Below are 22,080 nucleotides of genomic sequence, written 5' to 3'. Positions count from 1 at the left end.
AGATATCAAACTATACTACAAGGTCATTGTAATCAAAACAGCCTAGTACTGGCACAAGAACAGGCATATAGATTGATGGAATAGAACATAGACCCCAGAAATTGACCCAAGCCATTATGCTCAATGAATATTTGACAGTTTGAAGTTTCCTCAAAAAATTAAAAGTTAAATTACCTTATGACCCAGCAATCCCCTTCTGGGAATATATCCTAAGAAACCCAAAACACCATTCAGAAATTATATAGGCACCTCATATTCACAATAGCACTATTTACAATAGCCAAGATTTGGAAACAACCCACGTGCCCAAGTGTGGATAAAAAAAAATGTGTGGTACATTTACACCACGTGTTACTATGCAGCTGTAAAAAAGAAGCATTTAATACCCGTTAATACAGCATGGAGGGCCCTGAAGAGTATTATGCTAATCAAAATAAGCTAGTCAGAGAAAGACAAATATCACATGATCTCACTTATATGTGGAATCTAATGAACAACATAAACGGATGAATAAAATAGATCCAGAGACATGGAAGCATGGAACCGACTGACAAATCTCAGAGGCAGTTGGGGAGGGGAGTTTGGGAAGAGATTAACTGAAGAACTTATATGCATATGTACATAACCCATGGGCACAGACAGTAGTGAGGTGAAGGCTGGGGGTGGGGCAGGAGCAGGGTGGAGGGGCACAAATGGGTGACATTTGTAATACTCTTAACACTAAAAATAAATTTTGTAAAAAAGCATTTAAAAAAGAAAAACCCAAACTGGGCGGAGAGGCTGGTAGAAAATGAGCATTGAAGGCGATTCTGTGTGGGCCCTGGAAGGGAAAGGGCGCTAGAGAGAAGGCCTGTCCCCATGGTCAGGAATGCTGACGCTCAGAGCCCAAGCGGGGAGGCCTCGAACTTGAGCAGGACCTGGGCACTGGACACTGGAGGACCTGTGAAGGGGTCAAGGATGTGGCTGAATTCTGTTCTACTGTTTTTTGCAAAGTAGGGCTCATGGGCAAAGTGCTGACAGCCTCTCCTGCTGCCCTGTGGGGATGGGACAGTTCAGGGGTCATGCCCCTGACTCCCTGGTTCCAGCAGTTGGTTCAGCACCAATCAGTAAGAGCATGTGGGAGTATTGCTGGAGCAGGAGCAGGAGTAGGAACAGGATGAGGAGCAGGAGTGGGAACAGGATGAGGAGCAGGAGGAAGAGAAGGAGGAGCAGGAGCAGAAGGAGCAGCAGGAGGAGGAGAAGGAGGAGAAGGAGCAGGAGGAGGAGGAGCAGGAGGAGCAGCAGGAGCAGCAGGAGCAGCAGGAGGAGCTGGAGGAGGAGCAGGAGCAGGAGGAGAAGCAGGAGGAAGAGAAGGAGGAGAAGGAGCAGGAGGAGGAGCAGGAGCAGGAGGAGCAGGAGGAGGAGGAGGAGGAGCAGGAGGAGCAGTAGGAGCAGCAGAAGGAGCAGGAGGAGCAGGAGCAGGAGGAGAAGCAGGAGGAAGAGAAGGAGGAGAAGGAGCAGGAGGAGGAGCAGGAGCAGGAGGAGAAGCAGGAGGAGGAGAAGGAGGAGAAAGAACAGGAGGAGGAGGAGGAGGAGCAGGAAAAGTAGCAGGAGCAGCAGGAGGAGCAGGAGCAGGCTTGCCTAAACTGAAGGCCATCTGCGGCTGGTGGGGCACCACTGCCACCAGGGCCCGAGGACTCAGGCCCCGCTTGGAAGTTTGGCCCCGAGGACAGAGCATGAACTGAGAGACCTTCCGGGGCCTCGAAATCTAATGGTGTTTGGGCCCTGGCCGGGTAGCTCAGTTGGTTAGAGTGTCACCACCATACACCAAAGGTTACGGGTTCCATCCTGGTCAGGGCATGTACTAAAAGCAGCCAATGAACATATCAGTAAGTGGAACAACAAATCAAAGTTTCTCTCTTTCTCTCTTAAATCAATTACAAAACATCTAATGGTGTTTGCCCTTCAGGCTTGAACTTGCTTGGGGCCCATGGCCTCTCCTTCCCCTTCCTTCCATCTCCTCCCTCTGGCATGGAAATGCCGGCCATGGGGCTGTCTGGCCTGCAGACCCTGAGTCTGCTCCACAGTCCGTGGCTGGGAGCCCTCAGTCCCAGGATCCTTCACTTTCGTGACTCCCCTGCCTGGTTTAGCTGAGATTTGGGACTGAGAGGGGATGCTGGATGGGTTAGACCTGTGGGGGTGTTGGGGTGGGGTATTCTGCCTGTGAGAAAGATGTGAATTTGGGGAGTCAGCGGGTAGACTGTTGCGGCTTGAGTTGTGTGCCCCAATTTATACACTGACATCCTACCCTCTCCCTCGGTCCTGCAGAAGGCAACTTCATTGGGATGATGGAGGTGTGATCAGTGAGTTAAGGAGAGGGCTCCCTGGCTTGGGCTGGGCCCCATTCAGTGTGGCTGCGAATTTATGAGACGGGGACTTGGGGACACACACACACACACAGAGGATGAGGCCACAGTGGTGGAAGTGCAGAGTGAGCTAAGGGTGTGGAGGCGGGAAAGGAGGCCATGGTCAGCCGCAGGGGACGCCCCGCCCCTGCCCCCACCTTGATCTGAACCCAGAGATGGGCCAGATACACTTCTGTTGTTAAGCCGTCGGGTCTGTGTTGCTTTCCCTTTAGACACTCTCTGGTGCTGTCCTGAGGGCCAGCCCATGCGTGTAAGAGAGCCGCATGTTTCGAGAGCCTCGCGCTCCATGGGGCCCTGCTCGGGTCCCCCCAGCCCGCAGGCTGGGCCCGGTCGGTATCCACTTAATGGAAACGAAGCCAAAGCCTGGAAGCTGTCCACGTGGAGCCCAGGCCAGGGGAGACTTCCCCTCGGACCCGCGTCCTTTTCCAGATCTGCTGTGGACAGTCACCCGCAGGGCCAGGCGAACGCTCAGGCCTGGACACCCCGCGTCAGCGGCCGCTCTGCGAGCCCAGGCGGTGCCTCCGCTCCTGGAAGTGCCTCCTCCCAGAGTCGGGCTCAGCGGCTCTGCCCTGGCCCCTCCCGGGACCCTGGCCCTGCCGGGTCTGCCCTGCCTGCCCCCGGGCTGCCTCTGCCCAGGCCCTGGCCACCACAGCGGGCCGGGATGCTGCATGGCTTTTGGCCGCCAGGCTGTGCGCTCCGGGCCCAGGGAGCCCCCGACAGGTGCCCCATGTCCTCTGTACATGGCTCCTGCCTCCCAGCACCTCACGCCCCACATGGCTCCTAGCCCAGCTGCCACCTGCATAGTTTTGACTCCAAGGTGGATGGCACCTCCCCTTCTGTCCTGCCTCCCGGCCATGCACGCTCTAGACTGGTCACCGGGTCCCACGGGCACACCCCAGACACCCGGCGAGGGTGGGACAGACGGCGTGGCTGGGCTTTCCAGGAACGGCGACAGGCAGTGAGGCACATCCTGCGGGTGCCCCGGGCGAGGCCCTGCTGACCACTGGGAGGCCGAGCCCAGCTCCGCGGAGGTGGTGCTGGGGAGCCAAGGCCTGCGTCCCCCCAGCTCAGCCTCATCCTTCAGGCTTATCTGCCCCAGCCCTGCCTGGTCAGAGGGCACCTCCCTTTCCCACACGCCCTTCAGAATTAGGCTCACACAACAGACAGGGATGTGGTTTTGGGGGAAAAAAATCCTCCGCGAGGAAGCAGTGTCACAAGATAACATGCACGTATTTATTTCAAGGCGACAAGGGCACACACTGTGAAGCGACCCCGGGCCGAGCGCTCGACTGCGGGCGTCCAGGGAAGCGGCTTCCTCGCGTTGGAAGCTGGAGGTGCTCAGGGGAGGTTTATGTACAAGGGGCCCAGCACGCAGGCCCGGGCCGGGGTGCAAGGTGGCGGGCACCCCCTCGGTTCCGTCTCCTTATGTCCACGCTCCTGCCTGACGGGTCACTTCACCTGCAGACGACAGAGGCAGCGTGAGGCACTGCTCAGGGCGAGTCTGGGTGCCCCTGACCCCCAGCCCTCCAGCCTGCCCGCCCGCCTGCCCACCTTGAACAGGGTGACGGTCGTGCTGTAGAAGAGGCTGAGCAGGAACAGGACGATGAAGGTAGAGGCCATGGTGTTGAGGTTCTCGAAGCCCTCCTCATCGGCGCTCACCTCCCCCCCTGCAGGGACACAACCCGGGGCTCAGTGTTGCACCCCAAAACCCCCTCCCAGGCCACCCATCTTCCTCTTCCATGGGCCCTGGCAGTGCTGCCCCGGGAGGACAGGGCGGGGCGGGGCAGGGCGGCGGCAGAAGCGGAGGGCAGCAGGCAGGGGCCCGGAAGCACTCGGACAGCCCGATGGGAGGTGGACAGAGAGCCCTGGGTGCAGGTGGTGACAACAGCTCACAGACACAGGGGTGGGCGCCACAGGGCTGGGATGGGGGAACCCAGTGGAGTGCATTCAGGGTCTTGGATTCTCCTAGAGGGGGTACGGCCAGGGCCACTTGAAGCTGGGAGTGGGACCTCCTGTCCCCTGTGGTTGGAGGTGGGAGTGGGGGCAGGCACAGGTCTGGGCCTGAGGGCCCCTCCTTGCTTCCTCAGTGGGACTCCCACTTTCTCCTTCTCAGAGTGGAGGGTGAGTGTGGGAAGCCGTGGGGGGCTCTGGCTGGGTTGTCTGACCCACTAGGAATCATATCTCTGGGATCAAGGGGTCTGACAGACACCTGAGGCTCTGGGCAGAGTGAGGCTGGGATGGACAGACGGACACATACAGTGGGGTCTGGAGCCCCAACACAGATGGGCCTTTGAGGCAGCGTCTGGAGCCCAGGTTCCCAAAGGACCAAGAACATGGGGTGTCTAGGGGGTAGCCCAAAGGGGGGAAGTGCCGTCTGCTGGGAATGGAGACCCGCCGGGCCCCTGTGCCCCTCACTCCTTGCTGCAGACAGTCTCTTTCCCCACCAGGTGTTTCCAGGGTCAGGTGTTTGCGGGGCAGAGCCCGCCAGACCAGCCTCCCTGCCTCCAGGACACGCTGACTACTTCTGTTCACAGGGGGTGCAGGTCCTGCTGCTTCATCAACAGCCTGGACAAGGCCGGGGTGGCCCCAAGGAGCTGCAGCCCGCCAGCCAGGTGGCCCCCTGAGCCTGGGATGGAGCTCTGGTCAGAGTCCTGGCTGGGCTGGCTGCACCTCCAAGCAGAGACAGAGGACAAGCAGACTGGGCAGGAAGCCGTGTAGCAAGCACGGTGCAGAGGCAGGTGTGTGCAAAGGCACTGAGTGACCAGGGCGCACAGGGTGTACATCTGTGTGTGTGTATCTCTGCGTGCACATGCATATGTGTGTCTGTACATGCATGTGTCTGTGCAAATGTGCCCACGTGTCAGTGTACATATGTGCACCCATGACTCATCTATGTGTGCGAGTGTTCATGTGTGTCTCTGTGTGCATGTGTGTATGAATGTGCATTAACTGTGTGTATGCATGTGTGTGCAGGTATCTCCCTCTGTGTGTCTATGCCTCTGCATGTGTGTACATGTGCATGTGCAAGTATGCCCATGTCCATTGCATGTGTGTTTATAACTATGTGCATTTGTGCCTTAGTGTGTATATGTCCATGTATGTGTGTGTGAGCATGCATGTGTCTGTGTATAAGAATGTGTGGGTATTTGTGTGTCTGTGTGCATGTTTCCATGTTTTTGCATGTCTCTGTGTGTCCATACCCATGGTATGTGTCTCTGTGTCTATATTCATGTGGATATGTCTGTGCATGTGTGCCTGTGTCCATGTGCATGTGTGCCTGTGTCCATGTGCATGTGTGCCTCTGTGTGGATGTGTCCATATCTTTGCATGTGTTTCAGTGCATACATGTGTGCCTGTGTAAACACCTGTGCACATGTGCACAAGTATGTCCCCGTATGTCTGTGTCTTTGCATACATGTGCACACAGCATGTCTGTGTTTATGTCTGTGTGTGTGCATGTGTCCAAGTGCATGTGTGTCTTTGTTTATGTCCATATCTGGGCATATGTCTGTGTGCATGGATGTGTCTCTGCATGTGTTCATGTGTTCATGTGTGCATGTGTCTGTGTGCCAATGTCCATAGCATGTGTGTCTATTTCCATGTCCATGTGTGTATGTCTCTGTGTGCCTGTGTCCATGTCCATGTATGCTTTTGTGTGTGTCCATATCTGGGCATGTGTCTATGTGCATGCTTGCACATGTCTCTGCATATGGACATGTGTATGTGTGCCCATGTCTATTGTCTGTGTATCACGTCATGTGTGTGTGTGTACACATGCATGTGTCTCTGTGTGCATGTGTATGTACGTGTTGTATGCTCAGCCCCCCATGAGCCGATTGCAGCAGTAGAGAAGCAGTGAGCATTGGTGCTGTCTGCTGGGAGCGCTCTGAAGGGCAAGCATGTCAAACTCGTGGCCCACAAGCCACATGCCTTGTTTATTTGGCCTGTGTGAGCCTTTGAGTTTGACATGCTTGCTGTAGGGGCTCAGGGCTTTGAGAGGCAGGTGGGAGGCCAGTGAGTGAGGCAGGGTTGGGGCAGTGGTGGCAGGTGGTCTGCGGGGTGGGGGTAGCACAGCCATGGCCCCAGCAGGCGAGAGCATTGCTCACTCAGGACCAGCATCTTTTGAACGGATCTTTTTATTTCTAGTTTTTATAGAATGCAACACCCCACCCCATTGACACAGTCAGTTTGCATACATGCACACACAGCGACAGGTCAGCCAGAGGCTCCGGGACCGCCCTGGAGGGGCAGCCTGGGGGTCAGTGGCAGGTGCTGGCCACGTCAGACATGACCAGGGACACGTTGTACAGGGTGGGTTTACCGGTGGACTTGTCCACGGTCCTCTCGGTCACCGAGTACGGCAGGGCCTCGTGGGCCACGACGCAGGTGTAGGTCTCCCCGGCGCTCCAGTCCTCCTCGCTCACGGTCAGGATGCTGTGGGCGAAGTACAAGCCGGGGGCCTGGGGCTCGGGCACTGGGGCGCTGGTCACATACATGTCAGAGGACACGGGCTGCCCTCTCTGCAGCCACTGCACAAACACATCTGGGGGCGAGAAGCCCTTCACCAGGCAGGTGACCGAGGCCGACTCCCGCAGGCTCAGCTGCTCCCGGCTGGGTGGCTGCACGTACACCGCGGGCATGTGCTTGGCGACGTCTGTGGGAAGAGGGGTGGGGTGAGCTCAGGTCGGGGCAGCGGGGCTCTTCCCTGACAACAGGGGGAGCAGAGGGCATGTGTGTCTGTGTGTCTCAGTGTATGAATGTGCAGGTATCTGTGTGTCCGTGTGCCTGTGTCTACGTCTTTGCATGTGTGTACTGGTTGTCTCTGTATGCCTGTGTCCACTGCGTGTGTCTCTGTCCATGTGCATGTGTGCCTGTGTCCATGTGCATGTGTGCCTCTTGCTCCCGGGCCTGCCGTGGGGTCCCCAGGCCCTGGATGCCATGCGTGGGAGGGTCTGGGGTGGCGGGAAGGGGGGCAGCCTACCCTTGGGCCTGAAGATGGTGTGCTTCAGCGGCGAGGGCAGGTCCGTGTGGGTCACGGTGCAGGTGAACTGCTCGCCCGCCTCCCAGTCCTCCACGCACACCGTGGCCTTTCCCGTGGCACTGAAGGTGGCGTTGGGGTGGCTCTCGGAGATGTCGGTGTGGGTTTTCACCTCCTCGCCATTCTGGCGGGTCCAGGAGATGTGCAGGCTGTCATAGGTGGCCAGGTCCGTGACCAGGCAGGACAGCGTGGCCTCCTTGGTGAGGAAGATGCTGGCGAAGGTCGGGGGGATGGTGAAGACTCGGATGGTGGATGTACCTGGGACAGGAGAGGGGGGGATCAGGCCAAGGTGTCGACTTGGCGGAGCCTCTCCTGGGCCCTGGGGTCCTGTTGGAGGGGACACCGGGGCCCCCTCCCCGCCCCTGGCCTCTCCAGGAAGCCAAGGCTCGGGGAGCAGCCGGCCCCGTCGGGGGCAGGGTCTGCCGACCGAGTGGACACCTGTGTGTTGGGGGGTCTCTGCCCGGGGCCCTCGGGGCAGGACCACTCACTGGGGCCGCACATGGATGACACGTTCTTCTGGAAGATGAGCTCCTGGTGCTCCACCTGGCAGGTGAACACGCTCTGGCTGAGCCAGTCGCTCTCGGTGACGGTCAGCGTGCTGGTGACCCTGTAGGTCACGGGGCGGGCTTTGCGCTCGACCTCTGGTTTGTCCGTGACGAAGCCGGAGGTCAGCAGCTTCCCCTCCTTCAGCCAGGACACCGCGATCTTCTTGGGGCTGAAGCCCGTGGCCTGGCAGATGAGCGTGGACGTGCGGGGGCCGGGGCCGGTGAAGGAGTCGCGGGGCGGGATGAAGACGTTCACGTGGGGGGGCAGCACTACGCCGGCTGCAGGGAGGGGACAGCGTCAGCCTGGCTGCCCGCCCCCTCGCCTGCCCCCCTCGCCCGCCCGCCAGGGGAGGAAGCCCCGCTCACCTTGGATGGGCACTTGCAATACTTTTTCGCCGTTGGAGTGTTTGACCTTGCACGTCACGAACTCATCCGTGCCCTGGAGGATGTCGGCCGTGGGCAGGAGAACCTGCGAGCTGGCCTCGTACTTGCCTTCCCTCAGGACCGAGGGGAAGTTCTGGATGTCCTGGCCGCTGATGGCGCTGGTGTTCTTAAAGCTCCAGGAGAAGGTGACGGAGTCGGGCAGGAAGTCCTTGGCCAGGCAGCCCATGGCCACCAGGCGCTCATCGTATAGGGAGTTCTCACAGGAGACGAGGGGGAAGAGGTTGGGGGCAGCCGCGCTCGCTGAGGACCCGAGTGGGACAAGAGAGAAAGGGGCGTGAGAGGATGACTTCCCAGACTCGGCTGGTCAGGGGTCAGGCCCGTCGCCCCTCAGTTGCCTCTCGGGGCCAAGCCCACGACGGGTCCCCCAGGCCTCGCCACCTGTGGGGCAGGCAGTGTGGCAGGCCGGAGCCCTGGCTAAGGCTCGGGCTGGGGAGGCTGCCACGGCCCCCACCCCGCAGGAGCCGGCTCTGGGAGGACGAGAGCAGCTCTTGCTGGAGCAGCAGGCCTGGCCCTTCCTCCACCAGCAGCGCTGTCCCCAGACGCAGGAGCACGTGCACCCAGATCCCGGCTCACACGACCCAGGCCCAGGCCCAGGCCCAGGCCAGCGCGGCCTTCCCTCTGACCACTGTAGCCGCACGCTCAGCCCCAGCACCCAGGAGCCTCGGGCTGCAGCCAGCGAGAGAGGGGCCCCTGCGAGCCCAGCCCTCACTGCCGCGGCTCCGCCACATGGAGCCCTGCCCAGGGTGCCTGGGGTCCAAAGGACGGTGTGTGATGGGGGGACAAATACAGACTCAACTCAACACATCCTGAGCACAACCAGGTCATTGGGTCAGTCCAGGGTCAGCAGGACAGTCCTGCACGGCCAGCTCAGCCCATGAGACCCACGTGGCCCAGCCAGTTAATGCAGCCAAAGCAACTAGCAAAGTCCTCTGAGAGAAGCCAGCTCACCCACGCCATTTGTGCTGAACCCAGCCCAGCCCAGCTCTTCCCAATCCAGCTCAGCCCAGCTCAGCTCAGCCAGCTCATGCCAATTCAACTCAACCCAGCTCACCCAGCTCACCCAGCTCACCCAGCTCAGCTCACCCAGCTCACCCAGCTCAGCTCACCCAGCTCACCCAGCTCAGCCCAGCTCAGCTCACCCAGCTCACCCAGCTCAGCTCACCCAGCTCACCCAGCTCAGCTCACCCAGCTCACCCAGCTCACCCAGCTCAGCTCACCCAGCTCACCCAGCTCAGCTCAGCCAGCTCATCCAAATTGAACTCAACCCAGCTCACCCAGCACAGCCCAGCTCAGCTCACCCAGCTCACCCAGCTCAGCTCACCTCACCCAGCTCACCCAGCTCACCCAGCTCACCCCAGCTCAGCTCAGCCAGCTCAGCTCAGCCAGCTCATCCAAACTGAACTCAACCTAGCTCACCCAGCTCACCCAGCTCAGCTCAGCCCAGCTCAGCTCAGCCCAGCTCACCCAGCTCACCCAGCTCAGCTCACCCAGCTCACCCAGCTCAGCTCACCCAGCTCACCCCAGCTCAGCTCACCCAGCTCACCCAGCTCAGATCAGCCCAGCTCAGCCAGCTCAGCTCACCCAGCTCACCCAGCTCAGATCAGCCCAGCTCAGCCAGCTCAGCTCACCCAGCTCACCCAGCTCAGATCAGCCCAGCTCACCCAGCTCAGCTCACCCAGCTCAGCTCAGCCCAGCTCAGCCCAGCTCAGCCCAGCTCAGCTCAGCCCGGCTCACCTAGCTCAGCTCAGCCCAGCTCAGCCCAGCTCACCCAGCTCAGCTCAGCCCAGCTCAGCCCAGCTCACCCAGCTCAGCTCAGCCCAGCTCAGCCCAGCCCAGCTCAGCCCAGCTCACCCAGCTCACCCAGCTCAGTTCAGCCCGGCTCACCCAGCTCAGCTCAGCCCAGCTCACCCAGCTCACCCAGCTCAGCTCACCCAGCTCACCCAGCTCAGCTCACCCAGCTCACCCCAGCTCAGCTCACCCAGCTCACCCAGCTCAGATCAGCCCAGCTCACCCAGCTCAGCTCACCCAGCTCACCCAGCTCAGATCAGCCCAGCTCAGCCAGCTCAGCTCACCCAGCTCACCCAGCTCAGATCAGCCCAGCTCACCCAGCTCAGCTCACCCAGTTCAGCTCAGCCCAGCTCAGCCCAGCTCAGCCCAGCTCAGCTCAGCCCGGCTCACCTAGCTCAGCTCAGCCCAGCTCAGCCCAGCTCACCCAGCTCAGCTCAGCCCAGCTCAGCCCAGCTCACCCAGCTCAGCTCAGCCCAGCCCAGCTCAGCCCAGCTCACCCAGCTCACCCAGCTCAGTTCAGCCCGGCTCACCCAGCTCAGCTCAGCCCAGCTCACCCAGCTCAGCTCACCCAGCTCACCCCAGCTCAGCTCACCCAGCTCACCCAGCTCAGATCAGCCCAGCTCAGCCAGCTCAGCTCACCCAGCTCAGCTCACCCAGCTCAGCTCAGCCCAGCTCAGCCCAGCTCAGCCCAGCTCAGCTCAGCCCGGCTCACCTAGCTCAGCTCAGCCCAGCTCAGCCCAGCTCACCCAGCTCAGCTCAGCCCAGCTCAGCCCGGCTCACCCAGCTCAGCTCAGCCCAGCTCAGCCCAGCTCACCCAGCTCAGCTCAGCCCAGCTCAGCCCAGCTCACCCAGCTCAGCTCAGCCCAGCTCAGCCCAGCCCAGCTCAGCCCGGCTCACCTAGCTCACCCAGCTCACCCAGCTCACCCCAGCTCAGCTCACCCAGCTCACCCAGCTCAGCTCACCCAGCTCACCCAGCTCAGCTCAGCCCAGCCCAGCCCAGCTCAGCCCAGCTCAGCTCAGCCCGGCTCACCTAGCTCAGCTCAGCCCAGCTCAGCCCAGCTCAGCTCAGCCCAGCTCACCTAGCTCAGCTCACCCAGCTCAGCCCGGCTCACCCAGCTCAGCTCAGCCCAGCTCAGCCCGGCTCACCCAGCTCAGCTCAGCCCAGCTCAGCCCGGCTCACCCAGCTCAGCTCAGCCCAGCTCAGCCCGGCTCACCCAGCTCAGCTCAGCCCAGCTCAGCCCAGCCCAGCTCAGCCCGGCTCACCTAGCTCAGCTCAGCCCAGCTCAGCCCGGCCCACCCAGCTCAGCCCAGCTCAGCTCAGCCCGGCTCACCTAGCTCAGCTCAGCCCAGCTCAGCCCAGCCCAGCTCAGCCCGGCTCACCCAGCTCACCCAGCTCACCCAGCTCAGCCCAGCTCACCCACCTCACCCAGCTCACCTAGCTCAGCTCACCCAGCTCAGCCTGGCTCAGCTCAGAAAGCTCAATTCAAACTGCTGCAGTTCAGCTCAGCTCCGGCCACCGGGAACAGCCCAGTGCAGCCCTGCTTAGCCCCGTGGTTCTGGTCAGAAAGGCTCAGACCACCCGGCCTGCTCACCTCAGCTGAGGTGTCTCGCCCCGGAGTTCTGTGCAGCTGCGCCTCTACCTGCCTTTCGCCCCTGATACGCCTGCTCCCAGCCCCGGCCCTGCTCCCGCTGGTGTCTGGCTCCCAAGCAGCGCCAGTCACTGCCCTCCCCAGCAGCCTGGTTAAAACACTCCCTCCCACTTTAAGTCAGTCAACATCTGGCGGGGCTTGGGGAGGACTGGATGGGCAGAGTGGCTCCCCCGCCAGATGCCCCACCGTCAGCCTCCAGCTTTAACCACATTCCCTCCAGAGAAAAATCACCACTCGGAATGGCCAGGACATGCATCTTTCTGACCTCGCACTTAGAACCCTGCTCGGTGGCGCACGGCCTGGGCCCTTCGTAGTGCGCGGCAATGACCTGAGCACCAAAGCTGCGCTCACAACTTAGGGAAAGACAACAGCGGGGCTTGTCTGAGCCACCCCGCCCGCCCGCAGCCGGCTGGCCACGGGGCAGCACTGGCCACTTTTCCCTGGAAGGTTCTCTGGGGAGAGGTGACTGGGAGGGACCCACACAGGGGCAGCTTGGGGGGGGGGTCACACACACAGCCCTCTCCTCCTCCACTGAGCACCAATGGTCCAAGATCCCCCTTCAGGTGGAGGCAAAGCTGTCGAACCCACTCCCCGCGGGCTGGCAGCGGTGGCCTCTCCCACTACGCCTGCCGGTCACTCCTCCTCCCGGAGGAGGGGTGCTGGAGGGGGGCCTTTGTCCTGCAGCAATTCCTCCAACTCCACCACTCACTCACTCGGGACTCGAACTCGGTCACTGGGGACTCAGGAGAGCGGCCGGCTGGCGGCGGAAGCCGGGGCTGCACCTCCTGGCCTCGGGCTTGGCCGCTCTCAGACCCTCCACCTCCACCGGAGCAAGTTCAAGTGCAATCGAGGCCTTGCCACACGCCCGGTTCCTTTCTGCCTCCAGACCTGATGGGTTTTCTCTTAGTCCACTGACTACGAGGCTTCACTGAGCTAATCCGGGACCATCCCACACATTCCACCTGCCATCTGTCCTCAGGTCTGAAACAAAGGCGACTTTAGCAGAAATCGCAAAGTGGGAGAAAACTCTGACTTAAAAAAACAGGAGGGTCCCTGTGAAACCGGGCGTGGGGATGGACCTGGCCAGCGAATGACCCCTCGTAGGGCCAGCGGATTAAACACAGGACACGGGCCCTCGGCTAACGGCCCTGAGGCGGTTTCATGCCTCACACACCTCACTTTGGAAATGAATGTAAATGAGACGCTGGTAAGCGAAGTCCGAAAAGCGAAACCCAGACGTGGAAAGAGGAACTCCCGTGTCCGGCCTCCGCCTTATCTCACAGTTCAGCCACCAGGTGTTGTTTGCTCCAGTGACACGTTTAGTGTTGTGGGCAAACCCCCCGAAACCACGTCTCAGAACCAGAAGTTATAAATGTGTCAACCGTCTTTTCTTGCTTCCGAAAATAGACTCTGGCCGGCCCGGCCGGTTCCGGCCGCCGGCTGCAGGTGCGCGGCCCCCGCCACGGCCACCGGCTCCGCTCCATCCAACAACCTCATCTCAGTGAAAAATAATTTATCTTCGTCAAAACTCAGCCCACGGTTCCCTGTCACTATGTCTGGCCAAACTGGCACCACTATCCACTCCAGAAAGACGCGATTCCTGATTGTTAACTAAATAATAAGATTTTTAAAAATTCAGTGTCCTTGAAAATCTCTCACGTTTTAAAGTCACACTTTTCTTGCCCTGGCCGGTTTGGCCCAGTGGATAGAGCGGCGGCCTGCGGACTGAAGGGCCCCGGGTTTGATTCCGGTCAAGGGCACATGCCCGGGTTGCGGGCTCGGTCCCCACTGGGGGCGTGCAGGAGGCAGCCCATCCATGATTCTCTCTCATCATGGATGTTTCTATCTCTCTTTCCCTCTCCCTTCCTCTCTGAAGTCAATAAAAACATATTTTAAAAAATAAAGTAAGATAAAGTCACACTTTCCAGAACTCTGTCTTTCAACTCGGTAAGCAAAGCGTTTCCTCGGAGAAGCTGCCTCCCTGGGCTGAGCCCTCGGGCCTCGGCCCCATCCCGGCCACACGGCCCTCCTCGCCAGTAAAGAAGTCTAAATACAATCTAGCCATTTTTAATTAAATTATAGAAGAGCAATGCACTTGAAAGAAATCCAATCTAGCCCAGGACTCGCCTCCTTATTCTGCGGGCAGTGTTCCCCTGAGCTGCCTGCTCCTGGTTCTGCAAACACCCGATTCTGACCGCGAGAATGTCCCGCGCCCCACTGGCCCTCGGCCGGTCCCACCTCTTGCCCCGGCGTGGCCCTTCAAGCCAGCAGCCTCTTTCAGGGGTTCAGTGAGGCCCAGACAGCGGTTATTTCAGTCTCCGAAAGGCGCCCGAAAATCAAGAGGCTCTGAAGTCCCTGAGCCCCGGCCCCTGTCCTCCCTGGCCAGCCTGCCCAACAATTTGGGCCGGGGGGACATGTCCGGAGGACCAGCCACTGATGCCCAGAAAGACCCACTGAGAGGCACGGGAAAGAAAGGCCCGAGGAGGGCCAGCGTTCTTACCTGAGGAGACGGTGACCAGGGTCCCCTGGCCCCAGTAGTCCATTCCATAGTAATCACAGCGGTGCAATCTCCATCCTCACCCCACAAAAACTGGGGCGCTGGCCCGGCATCGCCGGAGGCTGCCAGGGCCCCTGGCCATGAGCCGACAGCCCTGACTGGGACTCAGAAATCCAAGCACCACAGCCGGCCGCCTGCCCACGGCGGGCGCGGCGGAGCCCAGGGAGCCGGGCGGGGCTGCCACCCGCCCCTGCAGCCTCGTGTCGCTGTCTCTGGAGAGGGGAGGCCGGTCTCCAGCCCCGCTTGGGGGACCCTCTCCCTGCTCCCTTTCCTGACCTCCAAATACCTCGGCGTCCCCGATATCCAGACCCGACGCCCGACCTCCCAAGGGCAGCTGCAGTGGGCACGGCTAGGACTCACCTGAGGAGACGGTGACCAGGGTGCCCTGGCCCCAGTATTCGAACCACCTGTCACATTGTGACAGCCGCGCCCGGGTCCCGGGCAAGAACCGGTGCCCAGCTTGGGCCTCACGTCCCCTCAGGTGGCGCCCAGGAAGGCAGAGGGGACCACAGGGCCCGGAGGCCAAGGGTGGCCGAGACCCAGAGAGACCCCCGGCCGCAGAGCCCGGAGGAGAGGGTCCGAATCGTCCTCTGTGTCCCGGGGAGCCACAGTGTCCCCCGGCCCCTTCCTGACTCTCCAGGCTGGCTCAGTCCTCCTGGACCCGAGACCCAGAAACACTCATTTTCCCCCCAAAAAGCATCAAAAACCCTCCGAGAGAGAGAGGAGAGAGGGGTTGGGAGGACTCACCTGAGGAGACGGTGACCATGGTGCCCTGGCCCCAGTAGTCAAAGTAGTCACATTGCCCCGGGCTCCCTTAGGCCACGTACAAAAACCCGGCCCCGCCTGGCACCAGGCACCCCAGCAAACCCGTCTCCTCAGGACTCCGCACCCCGAGAACGCAGCCCTCTCTGCCTTCTACCACCCCTGTCCCCCACGAGAGGCCGTCTGCAGTGGCCTCCGGGGCAGCCCGCTGGGGACTCCAAAAACAATCTCTGGAAAGTCCTCTCCCGCCCCGGGACAGAGGAGGAGAGAGGAAGCCGGCTTACCTGAGGAGACGGTGACCAGGGTCCCCTGGCCCCAGTAAGCAAAGTCACCACATTGCCACGGGCTCCCTTAGGCCATGTGCAAAAACTGCACCACCACCCACCACCCTGCCCCGCGCTGGCCACCCCAGAAAACCCCGTCTCTTCAAGTCTCCTCGCCTCCAGACACAGCCCTCTCAGCCTCCCCTGCAAAGGCCCCCATCCCCATGAGAGTCGTCTGCAGAGCAGAGACCCCAGTGGGCTCAGGAGTAGTCCCCTGGGAACTCCACAGCACCCCTCCGCCCCCCCCCCCCCCCCCCGCCCCAGAGAATCTCTGGAAATTCCTTTCCCGCCCTGGGACAGGGGAGAGAGGAAGCCGGCTTACCTGAGGAGATGGTGACCAGGGTCCCTGGGCCCCACACATCAAAAATACCGCACAGGGACACAGTTCCCGCTCCCCCCAGACATAAACCTGCCCAGGCCCCCGGACGGCCAGGCTGCTGTCCTGCCCAGGGCCACAGGGACCCCGGGCTGGGAGGGGGACAGGCCGAGTAGTGCAGCCTCCTGCCTCACAAAAACGCACCCCTCCCTCCTGTCCCACGTCTGAGACCAAACGGGAGCCCTGGCTCCGGCACACCTGAGCCTGCTCCCCGCCTGCCCCGTCCCAGGTCGGACAGTAGACGCCAGACTTACCTGGGGAGACGGTGACCAGGGCGCCCTTGCCCCAGTGCTCGAAGTAATCAGAGGCACAGTGAGTGGGCCCCGAGCTGTGGCCTCAGAAATCCCCGCAGCCGGGGTCCCCCGGGAGCCCCAGGAGACGCCAAGGCTGCTCTCTGCTCACAGACACACCCACCAGGGCCCTGGCAGGCTCCCTCCTGCCCCAGTCCCCAGGGCTGGGTTTGGGCCTCCTTCCTGACACCTGGCTCACCCCTGCCAACCCTGCCCGGCTGCTCCCCAGCATCCAGCTGTGCCCCTTGGCTGGGACGGCATCCCCATCTCGTGCTCCTCCTGAGCCCCCAGAGCCCCTGGCCCTGAGCCCTGGGGCGGCTGACCGGGTTTTTGTAGAGTTGTCAATCACTGTGCCCCAGTTAGCACTGTGGTTCCTGGCTTAGCCAAAACCTCCAGGCTGGGGTGGGGGCAGGTGGGTGGAGGTGGGTCTCCCCCTGAGGGCCAGGCTGGGGTGGGAGGGCACAGAGCAGAGGAGACCCCAACACCCAGTCCTGCTTTTCCCTTTTCTTTAGAAATAAGAGCAGATTCAAGGCTGCGCTGAGGCTCTTTCATGCCCCCCCGCCCCATCCCGCCTACACACATTTGGTTTGTTCTCAGTGGAGAAAGGCCTCGTCTTGGGGGATTTGGGGGGCTGATGGAACCCCTAGTCCATCGCTGATCTGGGGGGCAGCCCCCTGGGGTCTGTCAGGGTCTCAGCCTAGAGGCTGCTTTCTCTCTCTGGTCACATCTCGTTAATTCTACCTGTTCGCTGCCCCACAGGTGCGGGATCTTGGGGGCGGCTGCTGAGCCACAGCGTCCCACAAGGTGGTTCCCGCCCAGTCCCCTCGGGCGGCTGGTCCTGGGGGGGGGCGGTCTCAGGAGGGCACTGCAGGGAGAGGGTCCCTCCCTGACACCTGGCAGGCTGCTGTCCCCCAACTCCCGGCCACAGGGAGGGGAGGGGGACGGCCTCAGCTCCTGTCAGATGGGCTGGTACCAGGGCTCCAAGGGCACCGGGGTGGGAGGGAGAGCACAGGCTCCTGGGGCCAGGTGCCAGCCTGCAGGTGTGCCCAGGGGCAGGCGGTGCTGGGGACAGGGGCACGGACACAGCCTCACAGCCCTGAGGTCTGGGAGGGCGCGATGGTGCCCTGACCGCTGTCTGGGGGAAGGTGAGAGCCCAGTGTGTTGAGAAGCCCGTGTGTGTGTTGTGTGTGTGTGTGAGAGAGAGAGCATGGGTGTGCATGTGTGTGCACATGTGCACGAGTATGTAAATGTACATGCGTGTATATCTATGCATTTATACACACGTGAGTGTGCATGCGAGCACACATGCATGTGCACCTGTGTGTGCATATGTACATGTGTGTACACCTGTGCGTGTGCCTATGTACATGATTGGGTATGTGAGCATACATGTGTGTCACTTCAGGCAGAAGAACCGCCGAGTGGAGGCCCAGAGGCTGGCCTGGTGCCTGGAGAGCTCAGGTGGCTGGATGCGGCTGCATTTACAGGTGACCCGAGGACCCCGTGAAGGGGCTGAACATGTCCGGGACTTTGCTTAAAGTCTCGCTCCAGAAGGTTCTGCCTGGTCCAGTGTGGACGGATTTGGGTTGAGCTGGGGTGTGCGGGGCGGGAGGCCTGGTGCTGAGAGAGGGTTAGGGAGCCCATGGGATGGTGAGCGGGACCACGGGGCTCCCACGGGGGCAGGGAGAGCAGGGTCCTGGGCAGCACTCCCAGGACTCAGCAGAGCGGGGTCCCAGAATCCCGGGTCTGGAGAGATGGGGCCCCTGGGGTGGGGCCGCAGATGCAACGAGGGGGACAGCCAGGGTCGGGGACAAGGTTGAGGGTCCGGTTCTGGCCTCTGAGCCCCGGGGGAGAGGGTGGTGACGGGGGAGGTATGGTCTGCCCTGTCCTGGGGGAGCGGGAGTCCGGACCCCCAGGGCTCCTGGGGGTGGCTCACAGCACACGGGAGGATTCCTCAAGCCCTCAGCCCCTCTGCAGGCTCTTCCTGCTGCGGCCTCTGCTCTGGGGCCTACTGTCTCCCTCTCAGGAAGAAAGGGTAGGGCCACCCTAGGCCCTTGTGGAAGCACCTGCCAGGCTCCCCAGGCCTCTGGTGCCAGATGGGGGAGGGGAAGGGCCCACTTTGCCCTGCTGGCCCCTTTCCTCCAGCTCAACCCCATCCCTCATCCTCAGCCTCAATCCCTCATCCTTAGCCCCCATGCCTCATCCTTAGCCCCCATCCCTCATCCTTAGCCTCAATCCCTCATCCTTAGCCCCCATGCCTCATCCTTAGCTTCCATCCCTCATCCTTCCCAGCCTTAGCCCTCATCCCTCATTCTCAGACCCCATCCCTCATCCTTAGTCTCCAACCCTCATCCTTCTCATCGATAGCACCATCCCTCATCCTTAGCCTCAATCTCTCATCTGTTAGCCCCCATCCCTCATCCTTAATTACCATCCTTCATCCTTAGGCCCCATCTCTCATCCTTAGCCCCATCCCTCATCCTTAGCCACCATACCTCATCCTTAGCCCCATCCCTCATCCTTAGCCTCCATACCTCATCCTTAGCCCCATCTCTCATCCTTAGCCCCATCCCACATCTTTAACCCACACCCCCCACCCTTAGCTCCAATCCTGCATCCTTAGCCCGATCCATCATCCTTAGACCCCAACTCTCATATTTAGTCCCCATCCCTCATCCTCAGCTCTCATCTGTCATCCTTAGCCCACATCTCTAATCCTTACCCACCATCCCTCATCCTTAGTCTCCATCCCTCATTCTCATCATTAGCCCCATCCCTCATCCTTAGCGTCCATCCCTCATCCTTAGCGTCCATCCCTCATCCTTAGCCTCCATCCCTCATCATTAACCCCCATCCCTCATCCTTAGTGTCCATCCCTCATCCTTAGCCCCATCACTCATCCTTAGTCCCCATCCCTCATCCTCAGCTCCCATCTCTCATCCTTAGCCCACATCTCTAATCCTTAGCCACCATCCCTCATCCTTAGCCCCCATTCCTCATCCTTAGCCCCATCCTTCATCCTTAGCCCCCATCCCTCATCCTTTGTCCCTAGTCCTCATCCTTAGCCCCCATCCCTCATCCTTAGCCCCCATTCCTCATCATTAGTCCCATCCCTCATCCTTAGCCTCCATCCATAATCCTGAGCTCCCATCCCTCATACATAGCCACCATCTCTCATTCTTAGCCTCCATCCCTCATCCTTAGCCCCCATCCCTCATTCTTAGCCCCCATTCCTCATCATTAGCCCCATCCCTCATCCTTAGCCTCCATCCCTCATCCTTAGCCCCTATCCATAATCCTGAGCTCCCATCCCTCATCCATAGCCACCATCCCTCATTCTTAGCCCCATCCCTCATCCATAGCCCAGATCCCTCATCCTTAGCCCCATCCCTCATCCTTAGCCCCCAGTCCTCATCCTTAGCCTCCACCCCTCATCCTTAGCCCCATCTCTCATTCTTAACCCCCATCCCTCATCCTTAGTGTCCATCCCTCATCCTTAGCCCCCAGTCCTCATCCTTAGCACCTATCCCTCATCCTTAGCCCACATCCCTCATCCTTATCCCCATCCCTCATCCTTAGCCCCTTCCTTCATCCTTAGCCCCCATCTCTCATTTTTGGCCCCCATCCCTCATCCTTAGGCTCCATCTCTCATCCTTAGCCTCCATCCTTCACCTTAGCATCCATCCCTCATCCTTCTCATTCTTAGCTTTCATCCCTCATCCTTAGCCCCCATCATTCATCCTTAGCTGCCATCCCTCTTCCTTAGCCCCCATCCCTCATCCTTAGCCTCATTCCTCATCCTTAGTCTCCATCCCTCATCCTTAGCCCCCATCCCTCATCCTTAGCCCCCATCCCTCATCCTTAGCCCCCGTTCTTCATCCTTAACCCTCATCCCTCATCCTTAGCTCCCATCCTTACTCTGCACTCTTATCCTCCATCCTCAGCTTCTATACCCCAGTCCCAGCCCCCATCTGCCTCGATCACACGTCTCTCTGCCACAATACCATATGCCTCACAGTGTGGGCTCTAAGTTTTATGCTATGTGGTGTGTCTTTGTGTTGGAATAGTTCCATTTCTATCTTGGTTGCATAAAGTTTATCTCTATTCAAAGAAATACTTTTATTTCCAATAGTCTGTATTATACTGAATACATATATATACACATGTACAAATATACACCCATGTTCAATATTCAATATGTATATATAGGCTATTAAAGGTAAACTTACATTATAATGAAATATTAATATATTTGAGTGTATATACTGTGGCTCAGTAAGGAAGCACACGGCGCCAATTCCCATGTTCACATGAGTGGTCTATTTGAACACCACTGTGCAGGGCATGAAGTTCTTGGATCACATTTTGTCTCCAGCCGTGTTTTATAGGCATTGGTAAAGGTTTTGTTTTTGTTTTTAGGAATCAGGCCAGATTCATTCCTGTCTTATAAATGACCTGGATTCCTTGCTTAAGTGCCCATCTGCTTGTTTCAAAGTCCAGTGACTCGAATAAAATATATTTACTATTGACTACTCTGGGGCGTGTTTTTCTGGGAATTTAAAGAAATTTTTGGGATGTTGTTTTGAGCCAGGTCTGGGAACATTGGTTCTGGGTCCCTGGCTGCCCTCCCTGCGACTGGCCAGCGATGAGCAGTGAAGGCCCATCTGTACGTGTGGTCTGTGTCCTTTGCAGGTGGGCACAGGATGGGCAGGCAGCAAACGGTGAGCCACACTCTGGACGCCCCACATGCTGACCCCGCTTACATCTCACTGGGCAGACGTGGGTGCCAGGGGCACCCTTGGCTGTGTGTGAAGGGTGTGTTGACCATGGGTGCTGGGGCACTTGGATAGCCTGCCAGAGAGGGCTGAAGCAGGAGCTGTAATAGTGGCCTTGAGGGTCCATAGCCCACTTCAGCCTGTGGCCACCAATTCAAAATGGCAGGGAGAGGAGTGAGGGCCTGGGAGAGGGCTGGAGGAGGGCAAAGGTGCAGGTTGAGGGGCATGGGTGCTGCAGGGAATGAACTGGAAAGAGAGGAGGGCGGGCGGAGGGCGGATGCTGCAAACTGCGATTCTGGAGGGGGGTGGTGGGTGCGGAGGAGCCCAGACATTGGCCTGGGAGAAGGGGCTAAAGGGCGAGGGCCAAGGATCTGAAGGTGTCCATCAGGTGACAGGGATCGGGCAGAGAATGCATCTTCCACAGATGAGGGGCGTGACCAGGAAGGCAGGTGCTCTCTGTGTGGTGTGTGTGAGTGTGAGGAGCGTGAGGAGTGTGGGTGTGAGGAGTGTGAGTGTGAGGAGTGTGAGGAGTGTGAATGTGAGTGTAGGAGCATGAGTCTGAGTGTGAAGAGTGTGAGTGTGAGAAGTGTGAGGAGTGTGAGTGTGAGGAGTGTGAGAAATGTGAGTGTGAATGTGGTGAGCATGAGTGTGAGGAGTGTGAGCATGATTGTGAGGAGTGTGAGTGTGAGGAGTGTGAGTGTGAAAAGTGTGAGTGTGAAAAGTGTGAGAAGTGTGAGTGTGAATGTGGTGAGCATGAGTGTGAGGAGTGTGAGCATGATCGTGAGGAGTGTGTGAGGAGTGTGAGTGTGAGGAGTGTGAGTGTGCCTGTGTAACTCTGAGGCTAAGGCTCCCAGGGAGGCTGGGCTCTTAGGTGGGAGGAAAGAGGCAGCAGAAAGTCCACCCAGGTCCTTGGGGTGGCTATGGGGTCTCCGCAAGGGACACGTGGGCAGATGGCGAGGTGGCCTGGTTGATGGTGGGGAGAGTGGGGCATGGTGCCCGTGCAGCCTCCTCCTGCCATGCTGTCCAGTCTGAGCAGAGTGTCCTGGCAGGGACAGCATCCTTGTCCAGGCCCAGCTGGGGCTGGGCTGGGGCTGGGCTGGGGCTGGGGTGGCTGTGCAAGGGACTCCC

The 22,080-nt window shown here is 59.7% G+C and overlaps 1 gene segment (V, D, J or C); it reads right to left on the bottom strand.

Moving 5' to 3' along the window:
- Nucleotides 1–3,692: 3,692 nt before the first annotated feature.
- Nucleotides 3,693–15,210, bottom strand: LOC307094752 (immunoglobulin heavy constant mu-like). The segment is given in 7 exons: nt 15,174–15,210; nt 8,355–8,672; nt 7,932–8,267; nt 7,387–7,701; nt 6,727–7,059; nt 3,957–4,072; nt 3,693–3,863 (listed from the first exon to the last, which is right to left on the bottom strand).
- Between the last annotated feature and the right edge of the window lie 6,870 nt (nt 15,211–22,080).

Source organism: Cnephaeus nilssonii (genome assembly GCF_951640355.1).
Source record: "Cnephaeus nilssonii genome assembly, chromosome: 23".
In the NCBI taxonomy this organism is placed as follows: Eukaryota; Metazoa; Chordata; class Mammalia; order Chiroptera; family Vespertilionidae; genus Cnephaeus; species Cnephaeus nilssonii.
This window is presented reverse-complemented; position numbering and strand designations above follow the sequence as displayed.